Source organism: Diabrotica virgifera, chromosome 4, assembly GCF_917563875.1.
Source record: "Diabrotica virgifera virgifera chromosome 4, PGI_DIABVI_V3a".
Classification (NCBI taxonomy): domain Eukaryota; kingdom Metazoa; phylum Arthropoda; class Insecta; order Coleoptera; family Chrysomelidae; genus Diabrotica; species Diabrotica virgifera.
The window spans coordinates 197,522,020-197,547,181 of record NC_065446.1 but is presented as its reverse complement, the minus strand read 5'-3'; the positions used below and the strand labels follow the sequence as shown (position 1 = coordinate 197,547,181).

General features: G+C 33.7%; 1 protein-coding gene across 2 annotated transcripts in view; it reads right to left on the bottom strand.

Moving 5' to 3' along the window:
• Nucleotides 1-22,608, bottom strand: part of LOC114331506 (corticotropin-releasing factor-binding protein) — a 553,233-nt gene extending 530,625 nt beyond the window's left edge. For both annotated transcript variants that reach the window (XM_050648639.1, XM_050648641.1), the window contains exon 1: nucleotides 22,276-22,608. The gene's annotated coding sequence lies outside the window, so the exon portion shown is untranslated. The remainder of the gene's footprint in view (nucleotides 1-22,275) is intronic.
• Nucleotides 22,609-25,162: the final 2,554 nt, after the last annotated feature.

Here is a 25,162-nt window from a genome sequence, read left to right as displayed (position 1 = left end):
GAAAAAGTATAGTATTCTGCTCGCATGTAATAGCTATTACATGCTCGTTGAATAATATACTATTATTTATATTTTATAGTTAATTTTTATATTTCATATTTAATTAATAACTACTTGTCAAAAATATTACCTAATTTGGGATGGTCTATTCCTTAGAACATCAAGTTCTATTCTGTAACTGGTGCACAAGGTCAAATATTTCGGTCCCAACAAAATCAATGGAAACGACAGTCAGATTCGCTTCTGTGTGGTTATGTATTCTGTGCTATTACTCACGGGTACAGTAATGGGTGCTATTATCTATGAAAAAATAGCGAATAATGAACATGTTACTAACCGGTCGTAGAAAAAAAAACAGCAATTCTGCTTACCGCATTTGAAACCTCAAGCCAAATTATATCGGTTTTTAATTTTTTTATTGTCAAACAAAGCTATAAACAAATAGTGTTTTAATGCATGGTACGTAGAAATTGACTGTTTGTGGGCGTGCCTACTCGTTCGATTTTAAATGAGAAATGCATTGAAAATATCACTCAAACACTATGTGTTTTTTGCTTTGTTTAACAATAAAAAATTAATTTTTAACAATGCAAAGAATCAAAACCGGTATAATTTGACTTAAGCTTTCAAATGCGGTAAGCAGAATTGCTATTTTATTTTTTAATCAAAAGATATTCGGGTTCAAAAATTTCAATTTTTCGATTTTTTTAAAGTTCAACCGCGTTTATCTTGAAAACAAATTTAACTACGAAAAAACTTGTAAGATCATTTTTTGCTTAATGATCTAAGAAATACAAAATAATGTTTTGTTTTGCAAAAAATCGCTGTTATGTTTTTCCTCTAGTTCTTTGTTTATAACAATCTTATCGACATCCGGATCAACTGAAAAAAATTCGTGTTCAACGGGTCGTCAAAATACATAAAAAACTTCTTGGTAAGTCCATCTGAATAAAGGAGGCCGTTGTACCCCCCTGGCGACTATATGGAGCAATGTGACATTTAACAATGAATATAACAAAAAATGGTGATTACCTGGTAGAAGTTCCTTTTGTATAAGAATAAAGCAATGAAAACTGTTGTTTTCTATAGTTTAACAATATTTATTTATAAAACATTTCGTGAAGTAGGTATGCTTTTTGCGAACACACGCGATGTTTAGAGCACGAGCGACAACGGAGCGAGTGCTATACATCGCGTAAGTTCGCAAAAAGTACTTCACGCACAGTTTCATACAATATTTATTTTTATCTACGATAAACAAATAAAAAAACTGTACCTCTTCGTCACTGGAATTCATTTCTATTCTACAATTTTTAGAACTTTGACATTTAAAAATTCTAATTTCTTTCAAACCACAAAACTGTCAAAATTTTTGATGTAATTTAATGCTCATTATGTCATCACCATGACAACGCGAAAGTTAAGGATATTTGATTATATAAGAGTGTGTCAAAAACAGTGCGAAAAAGTAAATCCCATTTAAAATACATTGTTACTTCACGCACACTTTAAACCATTCACGCACTGCTATCTATAATGACAGTTTTCACAAAACTAAAAACTTATACGTAATATGACATAGGGTAGAAAAAATTTATTATAATAGGTCTGATCGGCCTATGGGGGAGCAGTATGACAAGGGAGAACGGATTCCGGCTCAGTGATACTCCGTCATAGATCCCTACCAACAGAGTCCTATCCAGTTGTTGAATATAAAATATGTTTACTATTTTTACTATGCTTCTACACTTTATAGTCGTTACCTTAAAAATAAATTAGTCGAGGGGGCTAAAAAATAATTTGCATTGATTCTAATAAAGATAGCTGCCTGCCATTATTTTGAATTTGCTAAATTTGAAACTGAAATTTGAAAAAAGGGACGTTTTTCAATCCATTGAAAAAGTGTAAAAACAGTTTGTTTATTTTATATGACGGAGCTGTATAAAAAGAAACTCCACATATATAGAATTACATACTATATTTAGAACATTAAAACATCACCATCGACGACTTTAACCCTTATCCGGCAACACATTTTACTTACGTAACCAGGCAACTCGGGTCTGTTGGGCCCACTACTCTTCGTGAATGTACTATTCATATTTACCCATATATTTCTAAAATTCTTTTTTCATTTTTTACTAAAGTTATATTTAAATTGTCTAGATTAATAAAAGGTGCTACTATAGTATGCGTCCTACTTTGAAAGCGCGATCTACCTGAAGGATTTGCCATATTTTCATTCCATACTTGTCTGGTTTTGAAGGCATATACTGCTTGAAAGGACACCTACGTCGATACGTTATAAGTTGCTTATCTACCGTTATGTTTTTTCCTGGTAAATAGTATTTCTGAAAGTTTTGTTTAACTTGATTCCACACATCGCGTATTTCTGCTAATTTGTCGTTCCTTCTTCGTTCAGACCTCGGGTCTCTATGGTCAAATCGAACAAATATTAATAAGTTTTTGAATCTTTTTAACCCCACGGTAGCTTTAAATATAGTAGGTCGTAAAACTTACTCCAAAGTATATCTACATTATGGATGTTGGCACTCAGTTGCCCTGCAGTTAGTAGTAGTCCAATAAAGGCATATAGCTCTGTAAAGTCGCAATATTTCCAGTTCTCTATCCCCAGGACTTTTTCGGCTTCTTTATTTGTACACTTGACTATTTCGTTCACAATTTTTTCGTCCACAAACAAACAAAAGGGATCAACAGGATCATCTACACTTTGACCAGGGGCTAACATTACTTTGTGCGTTTTGCATTTTATTATGTCGCAAGATCGCATACGTCCTGTCGGTTGTGGTTGACTCTTCCAGTTAATTCCATCCTTAGCTTCGAAAATTACACACTCTAAAATCTGGGAACTTGTAGCTACATATTCTTCTTCACTATCACTCAATACTACTTGCTGATCATCCTCTTCACTTGCTTCCGAAAAATGATCTTGAATTTCAGAGTCACTTTCAATGCCACCTACTTCAGGAGATTCTTCATCATCGAAATCCCATAAATTATTAGCAATATCTTGCAGTTCTGCAGCTGATAATGGTTTTCGGGACATTTTATTCGCACTATCTACTTTCACTGCAATTCAATATAATTTTAGAAACTTAGTTGTCGACATTAACGTCGATATCAAACGATTGATAGCAGATGCATTATTTATTTCAAAATATGTATAGGTACCTACCTAACAATATTATTGCATTCCAACAATGATTATCAGTTTTTAAAATTCATTTGGAATAGATATAACTACTATTGTAAGCATCTCTTTGATGTTCACACCAAAGAGATGTTTGCATTGTTTGTTACAGGTTTAGACTTTATTATTGGATTTCCGGAATCATAAAGAACGTTTAGATAATCCACGAAAACATTATATTATTGCCAGATTAACTTCTGTAACAGAGATTTAGACTTTAGGTATAAATAGAAATAGGGTCCGACGGGCCCGTGTTGCCCCTTTACGTGACAAAATTCTTTCGATGCAATAATTTCAAAAATGGTAATGAATATTTTGAATAGCTCATGACTATGTTGAAGGAAACATACTTCTAAACAAATTCAGTGATGCATAAAATTCAATAAAAATTGTTTTATCAGTTTATGATAAAATAATTGGCGTCTCGGGCCTGTTGGACCCACCTTGCCCGGATAAGGGTTAACTTTGAGCGAGTTAGAGAATTTAAGTATCTTGGAACAGTAATACCCATATAGCACACAACGTCTGATGTACGTCCATATAACGTACATTTAAAGTCCAAACGTCCATGGACCAAAACTGGACGTACTATGTACGTACATTACGGGACGTCCATTGGACGTTTGATTTCAACGTACATTGGACATCCATTTGTGGTCCATGGATATTTTACACAAAACGTGACTATTATATTAAGTCCCAATACAAACTAAATGAGAATCTTCTTGACAACGTTGTCGCTCTTCGCGCTATCGGTCGTGAAATTAAGGTAATATTAGGCAGGTACTTTTAGGGGATTATCGCTGTTAATTGTTGTAGAATACTGAAGGATGGTTTATTTATGATAATTCACAGAATGGCAAACGCGCTAGTAATATACAACAACGGAACTGACTCTAAAAATAGTTTGGAACAGAAACAGAACAGAGATTAAACCTCTTTTAATGTGCATGCTTTCTATAGGGCGTCATTATCTGAATCTCGTCTTTATGAAAATACATCCTGTGATATATTTGTGTTTTCTGTTTATCGTGCAAGTGCAGTCGTGCATTAATGAAGTTCCTAGTTCCTATAATAAAGTATAATTATAATGAAGTTATAGTAAAGAGAAATAAAAAAGGTCTTTTGTGTAATATTTTTAAGTATAAGTTTAGTATTATAAGGAACTATTTCCTATAAAGGCTTTTTGCTATGTATTCACAAAATTATGGATACTAGATTGCTTTCTGAAAAGTGCCCTACAAATGTCCATACGACGTACATTGAATGTACATAAGGTGTACACTGAAAGCTCCAATACAACGTACAATGTACGTTTTTAGCGGACGTTCTATGGACGTCCAATTTTGTGAACTCTGGACATTCGTTGGACGTCCATCGGATGTCCATTGTACCTTAGCGGGACGTCCATTGGACGTTCCAATGTACACAGATGTACGTCCATTGGATGTCCATAAAACGTACTTGTGCTATCTGGGTAACTGAAGACAATATCGTATCACAAAAAAACCATAGGATACAAGCTGGCAACAGATGTTTTTATGATCTTTAAAACGTAAACTAAATTAGGGCCTGTGCTTTATGAAGCACACAAATGGGGTAAGAATTGACAAAGAGCTCAAATAATTATACCCATACGCCAACATAAAAAATGAAACAATAACGTCCAGAAGACTCCAATGGGCGGGACACCTCAGAAGACATTCTGACTAAATAACAGTAAGACTGGTATGGGAAGAAGTACCAACTGGAAGGAGACCACATGGATTTCCTCGACTCCGTTGGTGAGATAATATAGCAGGAGATCTGAAAGCTATGGGCATTGAGAACTGGATGAAGATTGCTCCAGACAGAGAAGAGTGGAGGCATATTGTCGAATCGGCTAAACCCCACGAAGGGTTGTAACGCCACGGAGTAAGTAAGTATATATTTAGACCAATATTACGCATTCGATCATGGCTTCGGAAATTTTACATTTTCTTGAAATTGTAATTAATCAACACAACTTTGAAAATGTAATAACGTATGTCTCTAAAGTTTTCGGAAAATTTTAGATTTAAAAGTATTATTGGTAGGAAGCATTGGATGAAGTTGTCATTGGAAACCACAATTAGTAAACAACTTCTTCTTCTTCTTACTCTCTTTCTTGGCTTGCCTAGTAAACAACTTAAACGATATCAACGATATAGATAAAACAACTTAAACGATCTAAATGTGTAGTATAGGGAAGACAGTTCCACTGAATCTAAATGATCCCTTGATCAAAGAACAATTTTTTATAAACACAGAAAAATATAAAGCAACCCTTACCTTTATATTCACTGATGCATCGAAGAAAGATCTTACAACAGGGTTTGGAATCAGTATACCAGATATCAATACCAAATACAGCTCAAAGTTACCAAATCACCTCTCCATAATATGTAAAGCGGAGATTATAGGAATCTACGGGGCAATTAAATTAGTACTTAGAAAAAACTTATTCACAACAATTATTTTTTCGGAATCCAGCAGTGCAATTTAAAAAAATCAGCAGTTGTGCTGTCAAAAATATATCAGTGTTTTGGCCTATTGAAACAAAAATACTTATAGTTCATGCAACTAAAAATGGCTTTGACATCAGATTAGAATGGCTACCAGGACATCCAAATATTCCGGATAACGAAGAACCTGACAGTCTAGCTAACAGAGGAAGAAATTTGAACATACCAAAGGCCATGCCCCTCGATGTCCAAGACATATATATATATATATATATATATATATATATATATATATATATATATATATATATATATATATATATATATATATATATATATATATATATATATATATATATATATATATATATATATATATATATATATATATATATATATATATATGCTGACATTAAATCTAAAGTGTATGATAATTTCAGAAATAAATGGAACAACCTAATCAGAATCAAAGACTATCAATACCGAAATAAATGGTTTGCATTCATAGATCGAAGACACATCACTACAATTATTAGATTACGTACAGGGCACTGTCTAACAAAAGAAAACTTGCATAGGATGAACCTGACAGACAATCCCTATTGCGAATATGGGTCCATAGAAAATATTAATCACATATTTTTTGAATGCCCTATTAACTCCATTCCAAACTGGGATATCTACAATTTTTTCGCCAATAAAGGACTTCCAACCCTACAAAAATATATCTTCAATTTTACATAACGTAGATGAAGAATCGATCAGAGCAATTATGAAGATTCTTAGCAAAAACAGAATAAAATTATGTCTATGAACTAAACTGACTACTGCCCTCCGCTACGCGTCGGGCAGTAAACTCCATTCTCGGGAGGAAAAGTAGCACTTTCCTCCCTTGTTATACAACTAGCTATTACTTTATCCAATTCCGAAAGGAAGAGCACCGACGGATTTTATACACGCAATGTACATGTCCAAGAAGATGCACTGGACGAAGTTAGGTTTAAGGTAAAAGTTAAGTTTACCGATACAATTTTGGTGTGGCCATCTCAGAAGCTGGTGTTTCACAGCCGTTTGTTGTGCGTGTTCGCGGTGAAGCTCTCAATGCTGACATTTACGTTGACAGGTGTCTTACACTTAATAAATAATTAATTTATAAATACTCATCACCCTAATGATGAAATCATATTTTGGTCCAACCTAGCGTCATGATAGCACGCCAGGAGAACGACAGAATAGTTAACTGCTCAAAATATAAATTTTATTCCCATGCCCGATAACACTACAAATGTGCCTCAGGCGATGAGGCTTATATAAGAGTTTTGGGCTGTTTTGGGTCGAATGGTGTATAATAATGGCTAGGAAGCCCAAAATGAAAGTCAGCTAAGGCCAAGAATTTTGAAAAAATTTCGTGAAATCGATTAAGAAACAGTCCAAATGCTTATGGCACATGCAAGAACAAATCTACGTGCCATTGAAGATAACGGACCTCTTTCTGTTCTATAAAAATATACTATAAACCTTAAATATGTAGACTTAATTTCCTGTATTTAGTTAATAAAATAAACTTAATTTAAAACTAGAAAATATATATTTATTTTAACTGGAAAACTTTAGATACATACGTAATAAAACAAACCGTGCAGGATTTATCATGGATAATCCTCTAAGCCCTCTAAGTCCTAATATCAAGAGGAAGAGAGGAAGACCAACAGAAACATGGGACCAAGCTATTGGAGAAATTCTGCAAAAGAAAGGCAAATCCTGGAAACAAACAAAAGTCTTGGCACAAAATAGAAATCAGTGACGTTTTGTATACAATATCTATAGTTATTTTCCTAACAAATGCAGAAAGTCATACATTTCCGCGCGCAACTGCAGTTTGCCGAACGACGCGAAGCGGGAGTTCGGCAAGCAGTCGAGTGCGGAAAAGAGACTTTCTGCAAGCGTTAGGAACAATATTTTTTCTACGAGTCTTTAAAAAATGACCAAATCTTAATCAATTAATTTAATTAATATGAAAATACATACACAAATTAATTCTTTGACAAGGTTGTCAAAACCAAACTTTCAGCATAATTGGTTAGCATGACGACGATCTTAGTTTCCATGACGACGATTCAAAACCACTTTTATTGTTTACTGATTTGACTTTCGAATATTATGTCAAAATTATTTTATTCCATCGAATTCTCGCGTTAATTTCATTAAAACATGAACACAATAAGATATATTTGAAATAAATTAGTAAATAATATTTAAATATTAGTTTATCGCATGTATTATAATTACTTTAACGCCATATTAACATATCTAAATTAACACGCGTGCGGGAAAGTAAAACGCGTGCGGAAAAGTAAAACTTTCTAAACTAAAACGAGTTCGCGAAAGTAGATATTTGTGCACATTCGTAGAAAAAGTTGATGACACAGTATTAATAGCAGAAACCCCGGAAGATCTCCAAACACTGATAAACAGAATAGTAGAGTGCAGCGAAAATTCGGTTTATCACTTAACATCAAAAAAACAAAAATAATGATGGTGTCGAAATTTTCACAAAATTTTTCTGACATAACCGTACATGATCAAAGAATTGAGCGTGTTAGAAAATATAATTACCTGGGAACTGTTATTAATGAAAGCAACGACAACTCTGAAGAAATCAAGATCAGAATAGAAAAAGCTAGAGCTACTTTTACCAAAATGAAAACAGTTTTATGCGGAAGAGAGCTAAGTTTAAATCTTAAAATTCGCCTCATGAGATGTTACGTGCTGTCAGTTCTTTTCTATGGAATGGAAGCTTTGACACTGAAAAAGATCGATACAAGGAAAATAGAAGCATTCGAGATGTGGATGTACCGCAGGATACTGAGAATATCGTGGACAGAGAGAGTGACAAACATGGAAGTGTTGCGAAGGATGCAGAAAGAAAAAGAACTTGCGCTTACTATTAAAAAGCGCAAACTGCAATACTTGGGACATATAATGAGGGGACAAAAGTACCAGCTACTACAACTGATTATTCAGGGAAAAATAATACGTAAAAGATCCATTGGCAGAAGAAAACATTCATGGTTGAAAAATTTAAGAGATTGGTACAAGTGCAGCAGCTGCCAAATATTTAGATCTACGGTATGAAAAATACGCATAGCCTTGATGATAGCCAAACTTCGGAACGAGGACGGCACCTGAAGAAGAAGAGAAAAAATTATTATTGTAATCCTGACACCAATATGGTAGAAGGGAATTTAATTATATACAGGGTGTTTGGTAAAGAATGGGCCATAGCTTAACCTTAGATTCCTGAGCTTAAAATAGGTCGATTTAAACTAACTTACCTTAGTACGAAAGTTGATAATAACCGAAGTACAGGGTGTTAAAATTAAACTTCTCTTTTATTTATTCTTGGATATTTTCTGACAGGCATGGGACAACAACACGAAGTTTGGTGGGTTGGGGTTTTTTGGGACGAGAAATCTAAATTTGCCACCAACAATGATGTATTACCCAAAGCGCGCCACATACGTCTTTCAGCGCTCATTTAATACGTTCAATTTTTTTTTTATCCCCTACTCTACATACTTTTTTTTCCAACAGTTTGCTGGCCTATTTTTCTCCCATCCTTATCTACACCATCATTTCATCTGAGTTTTGGCCTACCCCTATTTCTACTTCCCACAGGTTGTGTCATAACGATTCTTCTAGAAGGATTGTTCGCCTGTGATCTTACTAATTGTCCTGCCCATCTTCTTCTTCTTGATGTGTCTATCCGTGACGAATGTTGACGATCATCATGGCAATCTTCACTTTATTTGCAGCAACGCGGAAAAGCTGCACAGATGTTGTGTTGAACCAGGTTCTGAGGTTCTTTAACCAGGATATTTTTCTTCTTCCTGGACCTCGCTTTCCTAATATTTTTCCTTGCAAGATGACTTGTAGGAGGGTATATCTGGATTTACTTCGCATAATGTGTACAAAGTATTGCAGCTTTCGAGATTTGATGGTGGATAGTACTTCTCGGTTCTTCCCATTCTTCTAAGAAGCTCTTCATTTGTGACCCGATCAGTCCATGGGATTTTAAGAATTCTCCGATATAGCCACATCTCAAATGCTTCTAATTTTCGGCACACATCTTCTTTCAAGGTCCATGATTCAACACCATAAAAAAGGACGGAGAAGACGTAGAATCTAAGCACTCTTACTTTTATACCAAGAGGAAGGTTGTGGCTGTTGAAAAAGGCCCTCATACTGTTAAAGATTGATCTAGCTTTTCCGATGCGCGCTGTTATCTCTTGGTTGTTGGTCTGTTATCTTTTTCTTGCTGACGATCATAAGCTTTGTCTTCTTTACGTTTATATTGAGTCCATATTGTTGACTGTAATACGTGATTTTGTTCATGGTTACTTGTAGGTTTTCTAAGTTGTCCGCAGATACTTTGATATCATCTGCATACCTGATGTTATTTAGCCGGTACCTGTTCTGTAGAATACCTTTTTTTTCAGTTTCGTGCAAAGCTTCGATAAATACTCTTTCAGAGTAAAGATTGAAAATTAGGGGGGACGAAATACAGCCTTGCCTCACTCCACGCATGATTTTCACATACTCGGTGTGTTCACCGTCAACTCTGAGGTATACAGTCCGATTCCAGTAAAGGTTTTTAATTATTTTGCATCTCTGGAATAAGACTTGTATTTAAAACAATCCCATCTTAGAAAACTGCTCATCTCAGTTTTCCTATTCTTATAAGAGATACTACGTCTTCACCACCAAATAATATATGTTTATATCTGTGGTATACCTCATAGTTGTATCTTCTACTCCAAACACCATTTTCACAGATACCACCGAATATTCGTCTCAGGATTCTTCCTTCAAATATAAGCAGAAGGTTTTCGTCTGCCTTGGAGATGGTCCATGTCTCCGATTCATATGTCAACACTAGCTGTACAAGGGTTTTGTATATGGTTGTATAAGGATTTTTGGGCTTGAGTTTCTGCTTCTCATATGTCTACTCAGTCCAAAAGCATTCGTTTGCTAGGATTTTCCTTCGCTTCATTGCTTCCATCATGACTCATCATGAATCATCATGATTTGTTCCTCATTCCAGGCTCTCAGTATTATTTTTTATAGTTGATTAGTCAGAGTAGCACCTCCACATTTAATAAATTTCGCGGGTATATCATCAATTCCTGGAGCTGTATTGTTTTTGTCTAGGGAAATTAATATAATAAAAAATACAGATATAATTATTATGAATTACCAACTTAAGACAAACACCCGTCTCCTCTCCAAGTTATTCAGTTAACGAGTAATTGGACGTAGTTAAGCAGAATATGTCCAACCCACAAATACCAATTGTTGAGAAATTGAATTTAAGTATTATTATCGTACCCCACTAAAACACAATAGTTTTGATTACTACGACAGTGACTATAATACTTGATATTAATTATATGAAGAATTTAGTTAGGTAATTTTTCAAAAGTGCATTTTTTAAGAAAGATATGAGGTAATGAGAGAAAATTTTTTGATAAAATATTGATTCAAACCACTTGGCACGTTTCAACAGTTATTTTGATACGGTTATTGAAATCAATTTATATTTTTTAGAAAACGCTCAAACCACTTTAACTTATTATTCATATTAGAAATCTAAGTTTTGGCATGATTGTGGGTTAGATCTTTGACGATTCTATTAGAAAAAGGTAGTGTTTTCGCTTGGACGGTTTTTGCACATTACAGAAAGAGGAATTTTGTACTGGCTGGTAATAAAATCTCATTTTTGACAATTTTTCGGTTGGACGTTTTCTGCTTAACTACAACTATTATGTATGTATAGACGCATAGTAGAAATACATCATTTAAGGAAAGCACTCTGCCGAAACAGTTGCAGTGACAATAAATCGTAATAAATTTTATGGAAGTATATAAAACACGTGTCTTTATTGTTTTATTTTTATAATAAAATAGTATTTGAAATGTATTTATATGCTTTATGATAATAGCTAATGCAGGAGAACGAAAGAAATAATAAAAATTGGCTGCTTTAACCATAGAGCTCTTAAAAAAACACAGATAGGTAGATGCTTCGAGGGAGTAATATAAGAAAACATCTGCTTTTTCAGTTAAATGCATTTTTAGTTAGAAATTAATAAAAGTATAAAAATTATGAGAGTGGATTGGTGTAGTCCCTGAGGGCAATTGGCATCAGAGGCTCTATAAAATAGTCTGATTTCAATTATTGGAACAAAAATATGTAGCTGAATATAAACAAAGACATGTCGATTTAATTATCTAAATCGTATTCAAAGTTTCCTATTTTACTCTTAGTTCTTCATATAAAAAAAAGCTGTTGTATTTAGGTTATTAGAAAATTTAAAATTTAGAACATTACTTTAGATCTCTTGCATCAATTGAAGGGCATATGCGCAAAATTTCGCGCCAATATATTTTAGATGCATTTATTTTTTTCGAATCATTAGAAAACTTATAAATATTTTTGAAAATTTTAAATGCAGAATGAAAGACTTCATTATTGCCGAGGGTCGAAAGTCCCTAAAAACTCTTATAAAGTTTATTTTAATAAGTTACAGGGTGAAAAAAAAAGAGAAAATTTAGTGTGATTTTTAATTTCAAATATCTCATTCAAAACAAACTTTTTGGTTATTCTAAAGTTGTGCTCAATACGGAGAGCAATGGATTGTATCCTCGCTCTGACCCTTGCTCCCTGGTACTTCTTCTTATGGTGCCTCTCCTTTACGGATGTTGGACACTAACATGGCTATTCTGACTTAGTTGACTGCTGCCCTGAAAAGTCCGGTAGTGGTTAAGTTAAACCATTTTCGCAGGTTATGCAGCCAGGATATTCTTCTTCGTCCTGGACCTCTTTCCCCATGCACTTTACCTTGAACTATGGTCCGAAGTAGGTCATATCATTAGTAGGTCATTATATGGCCCAGGTATACCAGCTTGCGACGTTTTATGGTTACGACTAGTTCGCGCTCTTTGTAGTCTAAGAGCTAGTGAAGCCTCCGACTAACGGTCGTCCTGTAAGGCTAAAAATTTTTCTAGTGATAATTCATAGCACACCAAGGCTAAAAACCATGACCTGGCAGGCCTCAGCGGTGCACGTGTATCTACCAGGTGAATCGAAAAGTGCAAATTTAGGGGGTAAAATAAACTTTCTCCTGTAAGTTTTAAATTTAAATATGTGTTTTAGTAAGTTATTTAGAAGAAATGTGTACAATGACAGGCGATTCTGAAGAGCATAAGACCTTGCCAGGCGAGGGGAAAGATTATGGGTTTTTCCTAAAATTATTCTTTTTGCATCGAATAAACTTTTTTTAGGTTTTTTGAATCATTTCAAACAGAAAACGTCTTTTTTGATTTTTTTCTTAAGTTAATAGTTTTTGTTATATGAGCGATTGAAAATTTTGAAAATTGAGAGATCGGCCATTTTTAACCCTAAATCGGACATTTATCTAAAAATTTCAATGTGGGCAAGGTACGTAGATATTCTTTAAACATTGATAGATGAAATCCCGAAGAGTTTTTTGCAATAAAATATCGAAAACCCCTTTGTTTTGTTAATTGCTAATCAAGCGTGTGCGACACTGTAGTATAAGTGAGGACGTTTGAGTTTGCATACATTCATTATCTCGAGAATGGGCAAATTTCAAGAGAAATCCTCAGACAGGTCGATTTTTATTTTTGAATTAGAACTTTTTGGCATATATATAATAGTAGTAACGTCATCCATCTAGGCGTGATGACGTAATCGATGATTTTTTTAAATAAGAGTAGGGGTTGTGTGATAGCTCATTTGAAAGGTTATTTAATTCTCTATTCAGTAATATAAACATTAACATAATTATTTATACAGGGTGTACAAAAAAAAATTTTCTTCAATTTGTCAAATTTAATCAAAGTTAATTTAATAAAAAAAAAAATTTTGTACACCCTGTATAAATAATTATATTAATGTTTATATTAGTGGATAGAAAATTCAATAACCTTTCAAATGAGCTATCACACAACCCATACTCTCATTTAAAAAAATCATCGATTACGTCATCACGCTCAGATGGATGACGTAACTAGTATTATATATATGCCAAAAAGTCCTAATTTAAAAATAAAAATCGACCTGTCTGAGGATTTCTCTTGAAATTTGCCCATTCTCGAGATAATGAATTTATGCAAACTCAAACGTCCTCACTTATACTACAGTGTCGCACCTGCTTGATTAGCAATTAAAAAAACAAAGGGGTTTTCGATATTTTATTGCAAAAAACTCTTCGGGATTTCATCAGTCAATGTTTAAAGAATATCTACGTATCTTGGCAACATTGAAATTTTTAGATAAATGTCCGATTTAGGGTTAAAAATGGCCGATTTCGCAATTTTCAAAATTTTCAATCGCTTATATAACAAAAACTTTAACTGCTACAAACTGCTATTTTACGAGCAACTACAAACAACGTTTAATAAGATTAATAATAAATATAGAAGAGATATAAAAATAGTAATCGGAGACTTTTATGCAAAAATAGGAAATGATAATAAAGGACATGAACATGTGATGGGAAAGGAGGGAATCGGAGAGAGAAACGACAATGGAAATCGATTAATCGAATTTTGTGAGCAAAATGAACTTTTAATAGGCGGAAGCATCTTTAAACATAAGCGGATACATAAGGAAACATGGAAATCACCGGGAGGGAGATACAAGAATCAAATAGACCACATAATAATTGAATATAAATGGAGAAGCTGGCTGCAAGATGTCAGGAGCTTAAGAGGTGCTGATGTGGGATCAGACCACATGCTAATCAAAGCGAGACTAAAAATGAAATTAGCCAGAGATAAAAACCAAAAAATCAGCAGAAGGAACAAGTACAACGTTGATGCCCTAAAACAAGAATGTATAAGAAATAAATTTAGTGAGAAACTGGCAATTAACCGAACAGTATCACAACAAACTGGAGAGTCAGTCGAAGAAACATGGAAATATTTTAAAGAAGTGATGATGAATACAGCAAAAGAAACAATCGGATTAAAAAGAAGACAAAATAAAAAATGGATTACCAAAGACACTCTACTACTGATAGAAGAAAGAAAAAAGATCAAAGAAGAAATTCTACAAAAGGAAGGATCGGAAGAAGAGAGGGCACTTGAAAGGAAATACAAGGCAAAAAACGCAGAAGTAAAAAAACAAGCCAGAAAAGATAAAAGAAACTATATAAATGAGATGCTAAATATATCAGAAGAAGCAGCGAAAGAAAACGACTTACGAACACAATATACAATCATACGAAACTTAACAGGAAAAGCACAACGAAATATACGAGAAGTAAAGGATAAACAAGGAAATAGAATAAAAAATGAGAAAGAAATAATACAAAGATGGAAGGAATACTTCGAAGAGATATATGCTAAGCATGAAATAACTCAAATCATAGAAGATGAAGTAGAATCACCAGAGCTAGAAGTGAATATTGGAGAAATTACAATGGAAGAAATTGGAAACACTCTAAAACTACTAAAAAATGGCAAAGCCGCAGGAATCGACAATATACCCATTGACATAATAAAAGCAGACACCGAGCAGTCAGTAGAGATGCTACATACACTTTTGAATAAAATATGGACGGACGAAGAATTGCCAAAGGAGTGGAAAGAGGGATTGATTATAAAAATACCCAAAAAAGGAGACCTGAGCAAATGCAACAATTGGCGTGCAATAACACTACTAAGTGCCACATCCAAAGTGCTGACCAAAATCATTTTGGAAAGATTGAAGCCGGAACTAGATAAAAAACTGAGAAACAACCAAGCAGGCTTCCGTTCCAACCATTCCACTATTGATCACATTTGCACCCTTAGAATTATCTTGGAACAAACAAATGAATGGAATAAAGATATAGATGTGAGTTTTATCGACTTCGAGAAGGCCTTTGACCGTGTAAATAGGGCACAGATGTGGAAAATCCTTAGATTATGTGGGATACCACAAAAAATCATAAACTTTATTAAACTCTTCTACGAAGGATACAAAGCCAAACTAGAACATTCAGGTGAAGTAACAGAAGAGATATCCATAGAAAGTGGAGTCAAACAGGGTTGTGTACTATCCCCTACCCTATTTCTTATTATGATAGATTGGGTAATGAGGAAAGTAATCGACGATCGAACAGGCATCAGGTGGAACCTTTTCAAACAGCTAGAAGATCTCGAATTTTCAGATGACATCTGCCTTATAACTGAACACCGAAATCATATGCAAGCAAAAATTGACAAATTGGCACAGTACTCCGACACGATCGGACTTCGAATAAACACAGAAAAAACTAAACTTCTAAAAAATAATAACCATCCAAATAATAAAATAATGATAAACGGTAAAGAAGTAGAAGAGGTAGACAAGTTCACATATCTGGGATCTGTCATGGAAAGGAGCGGGGGGTGTAAAAAGGATATACAGACGAGAATAACAAAGGCGCAACACGCATTCAACGCTTTAAATAAAATTTGGCAAACAAACGAAATATCGGAAACAACAAAAATTAAAATCTTTAACAGTTGCATTAAAAGTATACTGCTCTATGGAGCAGAAACATGGAAACAGGACGAAAATACAACTAAAAAACTACAAACATTTGTAAACAAATCTCTAAGAAAAATCCTAAAAATATACTGGCCAAATAAAATAACTAATACAGAACTATGGGAAAGGACAAAGCAAACTAACGTATCTACTACAGTCAAGGAAAAAAAATGGAAATGGATCGGCCACACTTTAAGGAAAGACCAAAGCAGCATAGCAAGACAAGCACTTGAATACCAACCAGAGGGAAAAAGAAAGAGGGGCAGACCAGACAACAGCTGGAAAAGAACAACAACGAGAGAACACGAAAAAATTGGACTAAGATGGGGCGAAGTCAAAAAGAGAGCAAAAGATAGAAGAGAGTGGAGGGAATTAGTTCACAATTTATCCAGAGAATAAAAACAAAAGAAGATGCGCTGTCCCGGCCAGACAGCAATCTTACACTTTTGGCCAAGAAACGCATAAGCGCCCAATACTCCACAAGGAGGGATGGAACGAGAGAGATATAACAAAAACTATTAACTCAAAAGAAAAATCACTAAAGGCGTTTTCTGTTTGGAATGATTCAAAAAACCTAAAAAAAATTTGTTCGATGCAAAAAGAATAATTTTAGGAAAAACCCCTAATCTTTCCCATCGCCTGGCAAGGTCTTATGCTCTTCAGAATCGCCTGTCATTGTACACATTTCTTCTGAAGGACTTACTCAAACACATACTTAAATTTAAACCTTACAGGAGAAAGTTTATTTTACCCCCTAAATTTGCACTTTTCGATTCACCTGGTAGATACACGTGCACGGCTGATGCCTGCCAGGTCATGGTTTTTAGCCTTGGTGTGCTATGAATTATCACTAGAAAAATTTCTAGCCTTACAGGACGACCGTTAGTCGGAGGGTTCACTAGCTCTTAGACTATTGTGACGTTCCATCACTTATTTAATTAATTATTAATGGGAACACCTTATTTAATTATTGTCAAAAGTATTTTCTTAGAATATTAAAAACCAGTTCGTACAAAATTCCCTTGGTGACGTCATACTGGGTGTATGGTGGTCACATTGATATTTCTTGAGGTTGGTACTGAACACCGGCCGCTAGCTGTCACGAAGCCGGAACGGTGAAGAGGGAAGCATTGGTTGTGGGAGTGTCAATAAGAATGGCGGCGTAAGTTTTCTAATTATATAATTAAAATAAGTTATTTCCAGTTGCATAATGAAACTGTAAGAAAAAGGATCTCACACCGGTATTTTTTTTGTAATAGTTTTTTCAATATGGTGTCATAATTGTGGCAATTATAATATTATTCTCATTATGGATTGAATTTAAATTGTCATCGATTGGCTTTTATGTAGAATGTTGCAGTGTCTATCATGTATCCAGAAAAGATCTTTAATAACATTCTTAATATGGGGTTATGTTCATAAAAAATTTCCAGTTATGAAAACCTATTGCCAATTATATCATTACTTCTTGAAATCTACTAAATTTTACTTCATAGACTTCATAATTCTTTTCCCATATCTAATATGTTCATATATTTTCACAGTACCTATTTCTTTATACCATACATGTACAACTTATTTTGAAAAAAACCTATTATTGTAAGTTTTCTTGTCTATTCGAATCAAGGCCATATTTGTTAAAAGTCTGATCACAACCTATGGTTAAAATGTCAAGGTAGATAGGTTTTTTTGGGTCAATGAAAGGTCGGTTTTTTGTAGTTCTTTTCTAAAAACCTTTCCTCATTAACTTCTCTCTTTTACTTCTTTTTCTGACATGTTTTATTAGGAATAAACTGGGAATATTTTGTTTTTAGCCATTCGGGAGAAATCTATTATTACCGCTGGTAAACCCTCTCTAACACCGAGAGCAGACACTTCCAAGATTCAGTCAACCAGGGAACAAGTCTAAGGATACACTCCCATTTGTTTTGTTTTGATTCATCATCCTGCACCCTCCGAGGGACAGGTTCATTAGCTATTGGGCAGTTGCACCACTTCGGTGTTAACTTCGTACCACGGATTTGGTACCACACACCAAGGATCAGTGTTGGAACGCGTGAAAAGGGGTTTGTTTTGGGGGACAATTATTCATACTAGTTAAAGACTTATACTGTTTTTTTTTTGTAATATTCAGGACCTTTAAGTTAGATACACATAAGTTCATAATTTAATTACACATAAATATTTTTTCTTTCTCTACAAATTTAAGTACATTTTAGTTATACTAACCATACCTAACAGTTAGTACTGTTCCCCCAAATTTATATAATTCTTGGTAGAAGTTTCGAGCTCGAAGATTCTCCCCATACATGTTCTTTCCCCTTGGTTCGTATTAATTTTAGACTTGTTTTCTCAGTTAATTTAAAAATAATATTTTCCGCAAATCGCCAGGAAATTTTGACATTCCTGTCAAAATTTCTTGAAGAAAAAGTCAGGACTTCTTTACTGTAAGGAAATGTCATTTCCTTACTGTAAGGAAATGATATTTCCGTACAGTTGTTAGTGTTCTACATAAATGATAGAAAACACATTGCTATTAAAACCTTGTAAATTACCTTAATCATTAAATTTTTTTTATCTGGAGCTTCCTGGATAAATTTTTCAATTTCTTCCTTCGTTAAAATCTTAGATTTCTTTGCCCTATAACCTTGAGCTTGCCGTTTCAATAAAGAACGAAGTTTTGAGTATGTAGATATATCTACATTGTGTGTAAGTGCAAGGGTTGACTTCAGCATTAAATAATTGACCCATAATGTTGAAGATTTCATCTTTAAACAAAGGTCTAGGAAGTATGCCATTACAACATTTTCTGAGAAAGAACTCGTATTTTTACTCATGCGATAATCCATAAAACGTCTGTATGCATTTTCGTACTTTTCTCTTGATTTCTTTGGCAATAATTCTAATGAAGCAGTATTCACTGCCTCAACCAGCTCTGTAGGAGTCCCAGGAATGGAAATTTCATCATCACGTATCATTTTACTTTCGAGAACACCAGCAATTAAATTTATAAGCGTCAAGTTTGACAATTCAACCTCAATACGTTTCCATAGTAACCCAAGTAATTTTATTAGGAATTTCAAAGCACCATTTATTTGGGAATAAAATTATCGCGTTTTTTTTAAATCAATCAATATCTGTCGAATTTTAAACGATTTGCGGAAAAATAGTATGTTTACCTCGTAGGAAAAGCCACATTCCTGGACTCTGTGTTGCTAAGTCTCGGCTTGCGCCTCGACTTAGCAATCTTCACAGTCGTCCAGGAATGTTAAGCTTTTCCTACCCGGTAAACAATGTACTATAGTTCAATTCACCTAAATTTAAAATCATTCAACTTGTTTCATAATTTTTCAATTTGTATTAGATTTTTGTAAATATTATTTAACGTTAACTATTAATTTTTTTATATTATATTTGAATAAATCCCTAGTACCCGTCTCCTCAGGAAGGTACTAGTTTTACATGCGATTATTATTTAGAACCACTAGTCAGAAAAGGATCTTTTATATCCAGTACTAAGATGGTTCATTTAGGGACTTGTTACCCGTCAACACATTGAGAGTTGTAAAATATATATTATTTACATTAGGTATTTTCCTTATTCTATTATCAGGTAGTATTCAATTAGGGTGTACGTATTAAAATCGTACAAGTGTTATTTGGTGAAGGGTTCATACTAATCTAGGTGTAAGTTGTACTTTCTGTATTAGAGTTACCCTTATTCAGATTTTCTAACCTTATTAAGATTATTCTTAGATCACATTTGTGTGATAATTTTGTAATTGACTTTCACTAGTATCATTTTTTTGTCATGTTAGAGTCACATACTAGTTACTTGTCTTAACTCGGAGATTGTGAACATCTAGTAGTTAAATTTAATAAATATATATTTATTGTGCATATTTTTTTTTCTCATATTATTCCTTTATATTTGTACATTTAATATACTTGTACTACAAATTTAACATACTCTATAGCAGCGTAGAATACCTGGAAGAGGGTTAATCCAGTTATCCTTCTTCTGTCGCCCAAAAATTTATTCTATTTTCATTATATTATTATATTTACTCTATCTATTTTGTGAACATTGTCTTAATATCTTCTTTTCTAGCCATCATAGTCAATTCCTTTAATTTATTGTCTAGCCAGAAATAGCCGTGCAAATTGGCCGAATCCTTCCTTGAGTGTCAAGTGGCCATTCTCTTGCATATTGAGCTAGCTATTCAAGTTACATCTATCTATTCATAATTTTCATCTTCAGTCCTATATCAATTCTATACTCTTCGTCTTAGCATCTTTCCATACAAGTACTACTGCAAAGTAGTATTTTAGACTTCAGCTTCTTCAACGCAGAAGCCACATTGTTGTTCCTTTGGCTACATTAAGTAGATCTTTTTTTTTCCTTCGTCTGTTGGAGTTTATCACTCTCTGTGCATTCACTCCAACAGAAAATCTCCTTCTTACTGGTTACATCTTTACCTATTCTATGTAGAACTTCTTCGTTGGTAACTCTGTCTATCCAGGAAATCCTCAACATGCGTCTATAGCACCACATCTCAAATGCTTCGAGTCTCTTCAGTGATGCTTCAGTTAAGGTCTACGACTCCACGCCATATAAAAGAACGGAGAATACGTAGCATTTTATTAAACGAACTTTTATTTCCAATTTTTTATCGTGGCTCTTAAAGATTTTTTTCATTTTGACGAAAGCTGATCTTGCCTTCTCGATCCTTAATTTAATTTCCGTCGATTTGTCCCACTGTCCATTTAAGTTTGCACCCAAATAACAAAAGTTGGTGATTTGTGTTATAGGTTGTTGGTTAACTAGTAATTGACCAGGTGGTATCCTATTTTTGCTTATAACCATGTATTTGGTTTTTTTTATGTTAAAATCAAGCCCAAACCTGCTACTTACTTCTCCCATCCTGGAGACAAGTGTCTGCAGACCTTCAAGACTCTCTGCAAAAATGACAGTATCATCAGCGTATCTTAAGTTGTTTAATCGTTCTCCGTTTATAAGTATTCCCTCGTCTATATCCGTTAGCGCTAGTATTTATATTTGTTATATTCGTGAATTCTCTCATTTAACATAATGTATTTATTTTACATAGCGATCGATAATATAGTGTTGATCGCTATGTAAAATAAATACATTATTTTCAATGCGAGAATTCACGAATATAAATACATTGCTCTCCGTAGTGAGCAAACTCTAAGGGACTTTCGCCCCTCGGTAAATATAATATTTCATTCTGCATTTAAATTTTAGATAAAACCATAAAGTATTTCAAAAGTACTTATCAGTGTTCTCACGATTTAAGAAAAAATAATGCATTTAATAAAGTACATTGGCGCGAAATTTTGCGCCTCCACCCTTTAAAATTACTTTGAGCTGATTACGTTACATGAAGCTATCTACCATTTATTTTAGACAATATTTTGGTAAAACATTTTTAAAAAATTATTCTAAAAGGCGATTCTATCGATATCAAGAAACACATGCAACCAAAGAAAAAGTTTTTTGAAAATAACTCAAACCAAAGTATTTTAAATTAACAATAAATGATATTCTAAATTATCACCTTTTTAAAGAAGCGTGTGAGTTTGGCTATATAAAACTATTATTCGCCCGATAATAATGTATGGAAATGAGACATGGACACGGACACTGAACCAGCGTGAAACAACAAAGATAAAAGTCCAAGAATGGAAGATTATTCAGACATTCTTTGGTCCTTTAGAGACGAGTTAATAGAAGAGTGTAGACGAAGATATAATCAGAAACTCCAAGCACTTTTTACTATATGGAAATGAAAACATGGCACCCTTTACTGAGAGCGAATGACGAAAGGACACTAAATACAACCTTCTAGAAAAGACACAATGGCACATGTCCCATGTTCTATTAAAAACGTGAATTAACTTTTTCATTGGCAAATATTTTAATAAAAAATAAAAATACACGAAACCTTGCTTACCTTATCTGATACACTATGAAAATATTTTACACAAAATTTTTTTTCGCTCGCGTTTTGCGTTTGACAATGACGTAAAACAGTTTACTTAGTATTGTCTTTTATTTGTTTTTGATCACTTCTATTAGAACAGAACCGTCGAAGAGGCAACAAAAACTTGACATACAGATGTCCATTTCCAACTTCGTTTGTATTCATCACGTATGCCAAAGGATTCATTCTCAATGTGAAGTTCTAAACAGCGACAATTTTGTAGAGTACTAATGCAGTTTGTTACTTGACTTTTCTGACGAATACAAAATGCGGCCTTTTACTTCGACGCAATTTGAATCTGAAAAAAAAAGATTAGCTTAAATAAAAATAATATCAAAGTACATAGTATACAGGGTGTAACAAAAAGGCAGATCACAAATTGAACCGGTGAGTGAAAGAACAATATAAACGCCAAAAACGACATTTTGAACTGAGATAGCCAAAATACGTATAGTAGGTTAACGCATCACAGGGCAAAAGAACAGTATTAACGCAAATCTCTACGATTCAATATAGACAGGGCACTTTGGTAGATGAGTGAAAGAACCGTATACGTGCAACACTTATATTTTTCTTTCGCTGCTTATACTGTTTTTTTACTCAATTACATTACTTCGTCGCGTGCCACTTGGAATCAGGTTTCATTTAGTGATTGACACAGTAAAAGGTTAACAATCTTGCATTCCATGCATTGTTAATAAATATTTCTAAACCAAACCAAGAAATGTAGTTTCAGAATTGTGTTTTACTTTATCGTACTATATACGTAGTATAGTATAATAGATAAAGTTATAGGATCGTGCAAAAAATTTTTTTTCAGATTTCACTTTTTTTTACGTTTTGAGTCCCCCTGAGTCTAAAAAGCAAATAAAAAAAACATGTCGGAAGTATGTACGTACGTACGTATGTACGTACGTATGTCGCCACCGCCCAGCAAAAACTACCAGACCGATTTCAATGAAATTCGGTATGAGTAAGTTTAAGAGAATTTTGTCGAGAAACTAAGCTTTTAAAAAAAATCTCTCAAAGGGGGGCCGAAATAGGGGGGTTATTTAGGGTCCATTTTTGCAAATTTTGACCGAAATGAATGAAATTTAACTCAAAGTTAGCTCATTAATAGGTTAATCTAAATACGAAATTTGACATTTCCAAATTCAAAATGGCGGCCAAAATGGCCGACTGCCCACCCGACACATTTCTCTACCTATCTAAAAACTTGTTTAAGATAAGTTTAATTTGAAAAAGTCGTTATATAGCCTAAAGATGGGGCTCTAAGAGGAAGATTATTATTTTTCAGAAAAAGTTATGGGTTGCCTATATTTAAGGGGTCAAAATTTGACATAATTTTGAACTAGATTTTCTCAAAAATGGCTCCAAGGAATTTGTTTATTTTTTGATGTAGTTTTGATATCCTCTAGTTAAATGGAATGACATCAGCCAGATTTCTTAATTCCCCATAAGAGGGGAGTTATGAATTTTTTATAAAAAAATATTCGGCTGTCCGTAACTTCCTTTGTAATAGAAACTAAAATCTGAAATTTTGCAGATATACATGATACTTTATTATCTATTATAACAATAAATTTTACCCAAAATGTGGCTTCCGGTTGAAACGGAAATGAAAAAAAATCTTAATTTTTTTAGATACGCCCTATATATTTTTACATATTTTGAAATAATCCAAAATTACCTTTCCAATGACATAAAACTCGTTGCTGTAGCTCAAAAACTCGAAAAGTTACAGTAAATAGAAATTTTGCTATAATCTTGTGTGTGTTCTCTCTCACGCGATGATAGCAGAGCATTATTATAGGGCAGTGAATGAGGGTACTTGGCTCCGAATTCCATCCTACTACATCGATGTACTTGATATTTTCACAGAAGGTAGGGAATTGCTCAAGAAACAAAATCTACCCTATATACTATGGCGCTTTTTATCTTGGGGCGGTTCCCACCCCTTCAAGGGGGTGAAAAATTTGTTGGTCAAAATAACGAAAGTGGCTAGAAAACCTATTTCTAAGCAAAAACTGGTCTATACTTTTTTTTTGAGAACTCGATACTTTTTGAGTTATGCGTAGTTGAAAATTGGCCATTTTCATTGAAAAATTACACCTTTTCGGACGGTTTTTTGTGAATACCTTAAAAACTATACATCGAACTAAAAACACTGTATAAAACATTTTTTTAGATTATAAATAATAAAGAGATTCGTTCCTTCGTAAATGTTCTGTTAATAATACAAAAAGATATATGGTAGGTGAAAAAGAGTTTGCTTTTTTGGTGCATGCTCAAATTGGTGTATTCAAGTTGAAATAACAGAGGAACGGTAGGTTTTAGGTGTGTAATGCTATCAACGCCTTTTGTAGTGTGTGAAAAGGCCTTTAAAACGAGCACCGTTAGATCGACGCTGTCAAGCCAACACGGCATAAACGACAATAAATTGATTTTTAAAGAAAGCCAAAAAACTGATTATTTTTATTTTTACCAATTCTGCTTATCTGCACAGTGACTCAAAAAAATTGGTGATTTTTTTTTTCAAATTTTAATATTTTATGAACATTAATGTGGCTGAAAATACTGTCTGAAATAAATTAAAAACTAGAAAATGGCGCTTATGTCCAATCAAGATATAACATTGGTGAATATGCCAAACGTACCTCTGGCGTTTGTGTCGATCGCATCGTTGTAAGGTTAGCCAATATGGCGCTTAAAAGGGATAGTTTAAACATATTGTACAAATCTCATTGTTGTCTAATTACTTCAAAGATAATACAGTAACATTTTCGAAAGCAATCAAAGATAAATCTAGTTAAAATTGAAAAACCATCTTAATTGATTCTTTGCATTTTTGCATAAA